Source organism: Paroedura picta, chromosome 3 (assembly GCF_049243985.1).
Source record: "Paroedura picta isolate Pp20150507F chromosome 3, Ppicta_v3.0, whole genome shotgun sequence".
In the NCBI taxonomy this organism is placed as follows: domain Eukaryota; kingdom Metazoa; phylum Chordata; class Lepidosauria; order Squamata; family Gekkonidae; genus Paroedura; species Paroedura picta.
The window spans coordinates 29,410,295-29,422,715 of NC_135371.1; the positions used below are offsets into that span (position 1 = coordinate 29,410,295).

General features: G+C 48.2%; 1 protein-coding gene across 10 annotated transcripts in view; it reads left to right on the top strand.

Annotated features, from left to right (window-relative positions):
- The first annotated feature begins 5,576 nt into the window (after window positions 1-5,576).
- CHL1 (cell adhesion molecule L1 like) overlaps window positions 5,577-12,421 on the top strand; it is a 305,295-nt gene continuing 298,450 nt past the window's right edge. For 6 of the 10 annotated variants that reach the window (XM_077325211.1, XM_077325215.1, XM_077325209.1 and 3 more), the window contains exon 1: window positions 5,577-5,873. The gene's annotated coding sequence lies outside the window, so the exon portion shown is untranslated. Of the gene's footprint in view, window positions 5,874-6,481; window positions 6,596-6,920; window positions 7,203-12,421 lie in introns of those variants that run through there. The other 4 variants (XM_077325212.1, XM_077325217.1, XM_077325213.1 and 1 more) reach the window with 2 other exon arrangements.

Here is a 12,421-nt window from a genome sequence, read left to right on the forward strand (position 1 = left end):
ATGTGTGGCTAGTCCTGGTTTCTTGTCAGGTAGTACGGGTACTTCAGTCACATAGCTGCCTATGCAATGGGATAGATTGTTGCAGTTTCTTCCCTCACTAGAGTTGTCCCATTTTCCAAAATAGTTTACTACTTATGTAGTAAGCAGCAACAGCTTGGATTTCTGCCATATGGCCTAGAGCTCCTGTCACAATGTGAGAAGGAGGCATGCTGCATATGATCCCAAACCATAAAAATAGTGAGTGGGAGCAGCAGCCATCACACCCCGCAAGAGGAGATGACAAAATGAAATTATGAAGCTGACTGAAGAGCTCTCATGAAAACTTAATACATTTCAAGGTATGAAAGCTGTTTGACTAGCCCTATAACCAGGGTAAGGAATGTGCCAACCAAATCCACTCAAACACATCCACCCAAATTCTGCCTCAGGCAATTTAAGATGCAATACCAAAACATTAAAATCCCAGTCGTTCTCTTTGCTTTCAGTACAAAATGTGGGTAGTCAGCTTGTTTCTATTATTCTTTTTGGTGCATATACTATTCTCCCCCAAATATTTCCACAAGCCTAGGAGGCAGGAAGGAAGGAAGGAAGAGCTGAATAACAGTTACAAAAATGGGAGGCAAAGTGAAAGAAAAAAAATACACAATACTTGATGAATTCCAAGCAGAATTACTCCACAACCTACCTTTATTTCAACGCCTTCTTATTTGAAACATTTATTTCCTGCTATGAGAACTAGGAATGTGCTTGGGATTGGTGGTGTTTTTTCTTTTTCTTTCTAAAATAGAAAACCTGAGGAAACGAAATTCTGCACCTGACAGGAGCTTCCAGATGGTGCTCATATGGTGGCTTAGAATGGGAGGTTTGGAATCCAATTACTATCTACCCAAAGTGAATCATGTTTATGCAAACGACATAGAGGTGAGAGAAGCCACAGCATTTTCTAGTCTAGGAGAAAAAGGAAATCTAGAGTATCTGAGCTGGGTGAATGTATCACCTGAAGCCCTGTGAGCAGTTTATTGCAAGTTTTGAGAGGAAATGTGCATTTGCAGGCTTTGTCTTTCAGTATCCAATGCAGGTTGCAATGTCAAGTTGCTGTAATTTTAATGAACATCTCAAGAAATGTCTTTTCCATGCTCAGTATTTTATATAAGGCAGTTCACTTACATAATGGGAGGGATTCAGCTTTTTAAAATTCTCTTTAAAAGCATATATTTGGTTAGCACTAGATAGAATAGTTTTTAAAATCTGCAGAGTAACATCGCTACTTCTGTGTTCTTTCATTGTTACCCATGAGGTAAGCAAAGGAAAGCTCTGATCATGACAATTTTGTTCAGGAGGGATCCAGTTTTTTGAGTTTTACTTCAGTTTTGGATCTGAGATAATATGAGCAATTTTGCTCCTGAATTATTCTTGCAAAGTAATGCCTCTGTTTTACTAGGAAGGATGAGTGAAGAAGAAGAAGAAGGGGGGGGGGCAATCTGGGATTCCATCACACAGGCTGATTCCTTCAAACTGTGGCAGGAACCAGATATAAAAGACTCACCCTGTGGGTGATGACTTCAAGGACTATGGATATTATCACCAGACATGCACAAAGTATGTTATTAATTTGTTCCCCAAATAATGAATAATAAAAAAAAACCTTTAACTTTCACATCTCACCCTTATCGTGTCCCCATTCATATATTGCCATAACTATGTGAAATGAAGCCTTGGGAAACCAATAATTGTAAGACTGTCCCCTAAGCTCTGCTTCACTGCCTAGGCCTCTCCCCTACGTTTCCAAATGGCTGCAGGTGGCAGTAGTGTTGTGTTTACCACAGGCTACAATTAGCACCAGCATCATTTATAAAATAAAACTATTGGGGTGCAGGACTTAATGTTTCAAGACTGTTTCACGCATTACAATGTTTTCCAGTATGCACCAACCATGGCTTGCTAATATCTAGGTCAGACTACTTCAATCCTTGGAAACGGCAATTGGTGCAGAAGGTTGTAACAATAATTCTCATTGGAGTGGGTTATGGGGACCATGTCATTCCAGTTTTCTTGTACCAGTTTGCTTGGGGGTTGAATTTGAGATGATGGTATTGATCTTTAAAGCCCTACTCAGTCTTGGCTAGAATATCTTAAGAATTACCTACCCTTCATATGAACCCATCTGACTACTATTGTCATCTCCAGAGGCCCCCACCAACAGCAGCTAGAAGGCCAGCAACCTGAGGGTTGAAGCATCCACTTTGGAGACTTCCCTCCCCAGGGAGATTCCATAATTGTCATCTACAAAGCTGTGACAACTTGTCTGTTTGGTCTGGATTCTTTCGCTGATTATCATTGACCTCCCTCCTGCATGTCCATGTGTCTCATTTTAATTATTTGTAATTGGAGTTTTTTTGTGTATGTATATTTAAGATTATTGGGGACCCTAAATTGGGTGAAAAGGCAGCATTAAATAAATAAAATAAAAGGTAATAGATATGACTGACAACATAATCAGAGTACAGTAGGACCTTTAAGACCAACAAAGATTTATTCAAACTCGTGGCTTTCAAGTGCAAGCACTCTTGCTGAAACTTCCTCATGCACTCGAAAGCTCATGCCCTGAATAAATGTTTGTTGATCTTAAAGGTGCTACTGGACTCTGATTTTGATCTGCTATTTCAGACCAACACGGCTATCCATTTGAATCTATAGATATGAATGAGACAAACATGTTTGGAAACATGTATATGCTACATAGTTTCCAGCAGGTAGCTTTGCTGATGTGCTGTAGAACAGTCAGATTTGTGTCCAGTCCTTAGGGACCAATGGGATTTGGGGGGATATGCTTTCAAGTGTCAAAGACCTGACAGAGAGAGCTGTGAAACTTTGAAACTCTTGTTGGTCTCTGTGGCGTGATTGGACTTAAATCTGATGGACATTGTCAAGCAGCAAAGCTATACTGGATCGAGAATTGCCCTAGAATCATCTGTAAACCGCCCGTGGCGCCGTGGGCGCCACGGACTAAATAAAACAGTAAGGGGTCCTGGGGCGGGATGAGTCCGGGATGAGGAAGGGTCCAGATTGGACCCTTCCTCATGACAGACAATCGGAGGGACCAATCGGCAGGCGCTTCGCGCCTGCCGATTGGTCCCTCCAATTCCCAGCCCAGGAACTGTGAGTCGCGCTGCGCGCGGCTCGCAGTTGCTCCCAGCCTGATGTGGCGAGAGGCGCAAAGCGCCTCTCGCCACGTCAGGCCACCGCCTGAGGGAGCCCACGGCAGCCTGACGCGGTGAGAGGCGCGAAGCGCCTCTCGCCGCGTCAGGCTGCTGCTTGAGGGAGCCCCCGGGAGTCCCGCGGAGCGCGGCTGCCGGGGGCTCCCTGCAGGGCGGCCTGACGCGGCGAGAGGCGCAAAGCGCCTCTCGCCGTGTCAGGCTGCCGCCTGGGGGAACCCACGGACTCCTCGAAGAAAAAAAAAGACCCGCCGCTCGGGCCGCCACCTGGGAGAACTCCCGGACTCAAAAAAAAAAAAACACAGACCCGCCGCCGCCTGGGGGAACTCCCGGACTCCTCCAAGCAAAAAAAAAAAAAAAACCACCGCCGAAGTTAGACTAAAACACACGTCAAGCCATGCTGGAACCCACCGAAACCTCCCCCTGCGAAGACACCGACCTCCGCTGACGCACCAGGCTCAGCCGCTGCCGCTTCCTGGATGACTGGCCCACGTGGGAGTCGCACGGGGGCAGCCATGACAGGTTGACGTCACTCCCCTGCGCCAAAACAACAGTCTCGCTACAGCGGCTGCCTGCAATGGGCTAGCCCGGCCTGAGCGCTTCTTAGTCCACCTGTGGGTGGATCAAGCAATGCGGGAGGGAAGTCCGTCCAGGGCTGGGAAGGGGAAAAGAACCGCTGCTCGGGGGAGGCCCCGCCACCCAACGGAGCCCCACGAACCAGCAAGTGCGATGGCCGAAGACAAACAGCAGAGACCAGCCAGGACCAGCGCGAGGGCGGTGAGTGGACCTGGGGTTCTGACTCGCCTTGGGAGGGAGGACCGCGGCGCCGCTTTTCGGGGGGGGGGGTTCTGAGAGAGGGGGTGGCTGGGGGGGGTGGGAGCGTGTCCCTTCCCCTTCCCCTTCCCCTTCCCCCTTCTCCCCTTTCAAAGCCCGCCCAAACACTGCAGGTAGTCCCCCCCCCCAAACCACTCTCACTGCTAGCGCCCATTGCATTTCGAACTGCAATGGGCTTGATTACTAGTAGAATAATAGAGTTGGAAGGTACCTCATGGGTCATCTAGTCCAACCCCCTGCACTATGCAGGACAGTCACAACCGTATCCACTGTAACCTGCCACCCACTTAAGCCTTCACAGAATCAGCCTCTCCATCAGATGGCTATCCAGCCTCTGTTTAAAAAATTCTAAAGATGGAGAACCCACCACCTCCTGAGGAAGCCTGTCCTACTGAGAAACCGCTTTAACTGTCAGGAACTTCTTCCTGATGTTTAGGCGGAATTTCTTTTGAATGAATTTCATCCCATTGGTTCTGGTCCATCCCCTGGGGCCCTGAGGTGAAAAAAAAAAACATTTCCATGAGGTAAATTTGTATCTGGCTAAGTTTTGAATTGACTGGTTGGACCATCACAGCAAGTTTTCACCTTACCTCCTCAAAGCAAATGCCACTTTGAAATGACTCCTTTCCACTAGGCTCCGGATGGAAGGCAAAGCCAGCAGCTCAGAGAAAAAGTAAAGGCTAATACAAGGAGCATTCACATTATATATCCCTTCCACCAGTCTTACTTCTTCAATGATATCTATTGCAGCTGGGGAAGCAGAGAAGAGACAAATGCTGGCAGCCACATGGCCCTGAAAGAGTCCAATGATTCCCAGCATCCAACTGGGACAAGGGAGAACTGGGTTTGAATCTCCACTCTGCCATGGAAACCTGCTGGTAGGCAGCTATGAGCCAGTCATGCTCTCTCAGTTACAGGATTGTCTGAGGACCAAATAGAGAGGAATAATGTCTCCTCATTGGGAAGAAAGGTAGCAAATTGACAGATAATAAAGATCTGGCCAGGACAAAGACCACATGGCCTCCACAGAGGACTTTATTCCTGTGGTTCAAAACTTAAGGGGATGGGTGCAGTTTTATCATATTGGGGTAAGGGTGGGTGATTATGTGACCTGAAGAAGAGCTGTCTCTCCAGCATGGTGTAGTGTTGAGAAAGTGGAGGCCAGCCACGTCTGATTCCCTATTCGTCCACATGCAACCAGCTGGGTGACCCGGGGCCAGTTGCAGTTCTCTTAGAATTGTTCTCACAGAGCAGTTCTGTCAGAGCTCTCTCAGCCCCACCTCCCACAAGGTGTCTGTTGCGGGGAAAGGAAAGGAAAAGTGTTTGCAAGTAGCTCCGAGGCTCCTTCAAAGCTTTCGCCTGCCCAAATTACTTTTTTTTTGGGGGGGGGAGAATCCTTCACAGCTGCCCCCCTCCTGCGCATCTTTTCTTTTTAACTGCTTCTCCCTCTTCCCGTCCCTGGGAAGTTTCAAATCGGCACCTTGTCCGCGCGCCAGTCGAGGCGGCTCCCTGTCAGCGGGAAGGGCGTGGCGCGCACCTGAACCTTCGGCGAGGGGAAGCTGCAACATGCCGGGACTGGACCGCCGGTAAGCCGGCGAAGGAGGCGGCGGCGGCGGCGGCCTCGCACGCAAGCGCTCCCCTCGCAGGCCGCCTGGGGCGAAAGGAGCCGGCGGCGCGAGGGCAGCGGGGCCCGAGGAAGAGCGCGCCCCTCCGCTGGACGCCCGGGACCCGCTTCCCACGCGCCCGCGCGCGCGCATACACCCCCCCCCCCCTCGCCGGTTCTCTGCGCTCCGGGGGAAAGAGCTCGGCTGGCTGCCTGGCGAGGTAAGGCGCGCTCCCTCAGGAGCTTCTTGTTGCTCTTGGAAACGTCGGGTGGCTCCGCATGGCGAGGAAGGGAAGACGTGGTAGTGGTGGTGATGGTGGTGGCGGCTGCGGGAGGGGGGGGGAAGAGAGAAGAGCGCTCCCACCGGATGGCTCTTCAGGGGATCGGCGCAGCTGCCGGCTCCGTCCACTTCGCTGGGCTGCTGTCTCGGAGGGGAGGGAGGGAGGGAGGGAGAGTCCTCCCGCATTCCTGCCCCATAGGGAGACGGCGGGGAGCGCCGCAGCTCGCCCTAAGGCGCCTGGGCGCCGTCCCGTTCCCCTTCCCGCTGAAGCCAGAGACGGGCTGCGCTGGGAGCCGGGTTTAGGGTCCTCCCGGCTTCTGGCTCAGGGGGAGGAGCTCCAATGCACACCTGGCCCATGTGTGGAGGTACGCCTGCCACAGAATATGGGCCCCTGAATAATAATAATAATAATAATAATAATAATAATAATAATAATAATAATAATAATAATAATAATAATAATAATAATAATATAGGAAGGGTCCTAATGCTTGCTGAAACTGAGGGGAGATCAGGCGTGTCCTCCTAACACACACCCACACCGAGCCTATTCGTGGCTTCCTGGCCCGTCCCTTTCCCTCTTGCATTGGGGGAAGCCCGATGGCCTTAGCAAGTGCGGGGCTCCTCCGACCGGCTGCGGCTCTGGGCCAGCGCAGTGGCCAGGTGAGGCGCGTCGGTCTTCTTCCACAGGTAGCCGAAGCCCCCTCGGCCGTGCACCGGGCCATCCGAGTCGCGCCCGGCTCTGCAGCTCCACAGCCCGGCTGGAGCGAGGGGGGCGGCTCCGGCTGCCTCCCCCCCCCTCCCTTGAGCCGCAGGAAGAGCAGCAGCGAGTGTGTGTGTGTGCTTGTGGCTTGTGTGTGTGTGTGTGTGTAGCGGAGAGAGATTTGGGAGGTTTGGGGGCTCGTTGCCATGGCTCCCTTGAAGCTCTGCCGAAGGAGATATTGATGCCAGTCACGGAGGGACCCTTCTTCCTTTCCGCTCGCTAGATCCCCCCCCCCCTCAGCTCTTCTTCTTCTTCTCCTCCCTCCCCTTCTCTTTCTTCTTCTTTTGGGTGGACCGGGCAAAAGTGATTGAGGGGGCGGCCTGGGACGGCGCTGCTTTGTTGCCGCTCAGGCCAGCGAGCCGGAGCCGCTTGGCAAAGTCCTACCTCTGCCCCACCAGCCCCATCTCCACCCGGGTCCCTCCGCCCGGCCCAGCCCCGCCCCGCCCCCCCCCACCCCCGAAGTGCTCCCGGCGAGCAGCCTGCTCGCACACCCCTTCGGGCTGTCAGGTAAGCTGGGGAGGAGGGAAATGGGGGGGGGGGCGCCTGCCTGCCTGTCTGCCTGCCTCACCTTGATGGGAAATCGTTAGCTATCGACTTCTTGGATCGGCCCCGCCGATTCGGTGGCCGTCCGGAACGCTGAGACGAGGGACGGGGACGCCCCTCATGGCCAAGAAGCAGCAGTTGCTGCGAAAGGTTGCAGGGATTTAGCGCGGGGGTCGAGGGACGGGGCGGAGGCGGGTCTCCCCGCCTGGATGGCCGCCTGGGCTGGAGTGGTGACGGCTGCCGTCCCTTGCCCTCGCCGGGCGCCCCTGCTTTTTAAGCTGGCTTCGAAACGTTGCCTTCTTTTGAGACGACTGAGAAGCCAGTGCTTCCCTTTGGCCTCTGTCAAGGCGGCTGGAGAGGATTTTCTGGGCAATCTCGGTCTCTTTCTCCCAGTGCTGGAAAAAAGAGCTTCCAGACAGGCGAAAGAGTGGCTCACAGGGTCGTAATCACAACGACTAGGGCGGTATACTGTCTAAAGTCCAGCCGTGATAGATCCGGCTCTTCCCTACCAGTCCCACTCAAGGAGATCAGAAGGCTGGGTACTTCCAGGAATTGGGAGGGGGGGAATCCCAAATCAGTGTTTGACTGCTATGCAGCTAAAGTTTACGCCAGGACTGGTGCCTTGGAAAGACCAGAGGGGAGTCTCTTTGCATTTGGGAGGTTGAAGGAAACCTTGTTTGTATGCTGATACTGACAAGCGCCAAACTATGGTTTGAGATCGTGTGTGGTACTGGATTTGAGCATTGGTTGGACTGTGCACCTTCAAGTTTGCAGACTTTTGATTTTGGATTCCAGTGGAGTGTAATTCTTGGAAATAGTTTCTGTCTCTCTCAATGGCATATTTCTAAAAAATATATGTAACGTTGTATATTACATGGGTGTAATTTTGGTTTCCCAGCCTCCTGATGGGGTCTGGAAATTTTCTGGAGATCAGTTTTACTGGAGAAAATGGAAAGATTATATGCTGTTATACTCAACTGAGATCCTACCCCAATCCATGCTCTCCCTGGACTCCCCCCCCCCAAAAAAAAACAAATTTTCAGAAACGTCCCAAACCAGAGTTGGCAACCCTAATGTAACTAGCAATGGCTGGGCAAAGCTGAAGTGACAGTGAGAGCTCTTGTGTCTGAATAAGCTTCATGCCAAATTCCAATGAATTGGGGTGGAAAAGCAAGACACATAGGAAGGGCTGAAGCTTGAACAGATCCCTCACCTGTGCTCTCCCTCCAATCAGCTTTCTTCATCTGGAAAGCATTCTGTACCTTTCCATTCTCCCTTCACTGTGCACTAATCCCTCCCCTTGCTTCATAAGATTTTGGTGGACAGATCTAACACATATGACAGACATCAGTTTGCCCTAGAATGTGTACAGATTGATCAGAAGCTGGGAGAGTGCCAAGGATTCTTTGAGAATCACCTTCATTGAGAATGTTTGTTGAGTGAATTATAAAATCAAGACTTTGCCAAACCGGATGTCTGCGTGTTTAGATTCTACATGTTTTTAGTAGGCTGCTGTTTTGAATGCAACGCGCCTGGCGGTTACTATATTTTGGTTTCCAGCAACTGTAGTGACTTTTGAGTTTTGGCAGGAACAGTTTTTCTTCATAACTGCTGAGCCTGAACGAAGAAGATTGCTGTTGAGAAACACTGTAAAGTTTTCTTTGAAAGTGTGAGTGCACATTAATATTCAGGGTCATTGGGGACTCTGCCTGAGTTGTGAAACTGGCCAAACTAGAGCCAGGGGTAGTCAAACTGCCAGCGAATGCTGGCAGGGTCTCATGGGAATTGTAGTCCATGGACATCTGGAGGGCCGTAGTTTGACTACCCCTGAACTAGACATTTTGTTTGGGTCAGTTTCAGCAGCAGGTGGTTTCCATTTCCTATGCCTCAGTTTCATCTCTTTCTCCACTTCTCCAACAAGTAGGTGTAGCAGTTCCAATGAAATGTTAGAAAAAGTGGACAGATTCTCTGTTCTCTCTCATATATGCAGTTATGCCACCAAATGTGGGTCAGAGCTCGGGGGAAAGGGGTCAGAGCTCCAAATGTGGGTCAGAGCTCCAAAGAAATGATCATCTGTATGCAGAGGGCATCTTTATTACATGTTTAAAGCATGGCATGATGGAGTTGGAAAGGACCAAAAAAGCCAGCTAGATCAACGCACTGCCCAAAATCTAGATCAGGGATGGACAAATTGTGGCTCTCCAGATATTCATGGACTGCAATTAACCATGAGCCCCTTGTGGTAATTGTAGTCCATGGATATCTGGAAAGCCACAATTTGTCCAATTCTGATCCAGACCATAGCAACCAAAGTTCACTCATTTCTCTGGCACAGCTATGCAAGTTAGGCCACCTGAAACATTCTTCAGGCTTCAAGAAATCCCAGAAATGGCATGATCATGCAGAATAAGGTTGGGAAGCATAGCTATGAACTTAGAGCTACACTCTTTCCAGGTCGATCATTGGTCATTTTGAGAGGGGAAGGCAGGTTGACATGACCATCTATGGCCATATAGAATAGAATAATAGAATCATAGAATAATAGATTTGAAAGGAACCTCCTGGATCATCTAGTCCAGCCCCCTACACTGTGCAGGAATATCACCTGATAAATGTTTAACAGATTTTAAAAATATATTAAAAATTAACTCCCACCCATTTGGGAAACCCTTCCAAGGCTGCCAAGAAACTCTGGGGTTTCACAAAACCTCAGTTGAGAAAGCCTGTTAAGTGGATATAATTACAAAACAATAGTCACTCATTTTTATGATATGGAAACAGTTGCTTTAAAACCAGCCACACATCATGGAGTATATATCTAGAACAGGGATAGTCAAACTGCGGCCCTCCAGATGTCCATGGACTACAATTCCCAGGAGCCCCCTGCCAGCAAACGCTGGCAGGGGGCTCCTGGGAATTGTAGTCCATGGACATCTGGAGGGCCGCAGTTTGACTACCCCTGATCTAGAAATTCAGTATCTGAAATCTTAGATATCACAGGCAGGAGATGCTGGGAAAGGCCTGTCTCTGCTCTGAATCTTGGAACAATACTGCCAGTCAGATCAAACAATATTGAGCTGGATGGAGATATAGTGGGACTGCATAATACTATTTTTTGGCTTTATAAATTCAAACATGTCTGAATCAATTTGATTTTATATCTGCTGACGGCAAAAGGTATCAGAATCTGGGTGTGCAAACTCTTGCATATTCTCCTTGGAGAGAAAGGTACTTGTGATTGAATGAACAACAGTTTGTTTGAACTTCGGCATAGAGGGGATGTAAAAAAATGCAGCAGCAATGAAATTGACAAAGGGTTTCAAATGCACTGGTAATGCCCCCTACACCTGAAGGGGATCTTTACTGCAGAGATGGAAGTGGGGAGCTTGTTCTTTGCCCTGCTGTTCTTTGCAACAATTCTCTGAGTTTAAGCAGCAAATTGCTTATTATTAAACCTGTCCAGATAGTTAATATGTGCACCTGAACTGCATTCATTTGAACTCCCATAGGATCTGACTATGCAATTGGAATTCTTCATTTTTGCAGAAAATATACTGTGTGATCAGAGCTGCCGCATGTTAGAGGGTACTTGACCAGACCCCTGTGGAAATGGGACTTCAAACACGCGGGGCCTGGGAATTACACCACTGGCACCACCCCTACTATCACACAAAGATTGTCCACGCAATCCTAAACAGAATGACAACCATCTAATCTCATTGGCTTCAGAGACATTAGAAAGGTGTGATTCTTTTATGACTGCACTCACAGCAAATGTCTTGTCTACAGAACTTTTGTTTCTGTGGGTTCCTAGTTGATTTTTCGCCATTGTATATCTTGGTCTTTGTGTTGGATTGTGGTGCATTTTATAGTTTTTAGGGGTAATTTTATTCAGATTGTATGCACATTGTAACCCACCACAAGCCATTTCGGGAGTGGTAGGCTAGAAATTATTATTATTATTATTATTATTATTATTATTATTATTATTATTATTATTATTATTATTATTATTATTATTATTATTATTATTATACTGCAAAAGTGAAATGGGCAAATTATTGTAGGGAAGCATCTTCTTACTGAACAAATGAAAATGGCAGGAGATTCCAAACCCTTTCTCAGTTTCACTACAATGAAAATGACTTCATATCCTATAGAAGTGGAGACAAAGGCTTGAATCCTACCCAACATCTTCCACAGACACTGCCCTCTGCCCGCCTTTTCCTGTTACTAAGCCACCTCATGCCATTCCTCAGGCTTCCCTGTTCCCCAAGAGAAGCTTTCCATAAAGATAAGTGGTCTGCATTGGATGAAGGGAGGCAGGTTTAGTTTGCATCCCAACCGCAAGTGAATCAGTATCACCATGTTTGGGGAGTAGATAATATGCAATGAGTGCTGAACCTTCGAGGACTCAAAATGCACAGATTGTCCCCAGTGCAAGAAAGAAGCAGGAAAAGACAATGTTGTACTGAAGTTGTATGGAAACTCCATGTATGTTTAAGACAATCCCTAGATTTTCCATGGAATAGCAGGGGGCAAATGAAGAAATAGAGAAACTGCTCTGTACATATTTAAAGGTGAAGAAAAATATAGTAAAATCCATATCATAAGAATAGAAAGAGTAAAAGTAAATAAGCCTATCACAGTCCAATTAATGTATTGCGTTTTATTTCCTGAAATATATGATCTGCTACTGTTGTTGTTTTCTTCCTCATCTTTATGCTGTTACTAACACTTTCTGGAAGCTTTGCTTTATTTTGTATGTCCTGAAACATAGAAGTAATGTTTAAAACAGGATGTGGAATGTTAGAATACTTTCCCAATAAGTCATCTTTTGTATCTCCTTGTTTGTTCTTACCTTGTTTCAACACGCCATTTGTGTACCATGATTTGCTTCTAGTCTTTACTATGGACAGTTTTGCGCTCACAGAACTACAAGAGAGACTCACACTTTCTGTACCCAGATTTGTTAGAGTTTTTTTGCAACATTTGTTGTGATGGACCCATGCAGATAGAAGTCTAAACAACCTAGGAATCCCTAGTGGGAGGGAGCGCTCCTGAAAAAGGTGGGGGTGGCTTTGGAGGGTTTTAAGAGGGAAATTCCAAGGGCAGTTAGGAAGTCAGAGGGAGGCATGGTATTGGAGGAAGAGCTGAGGAGGAAGTTTGGTGGAAGAGAGAGG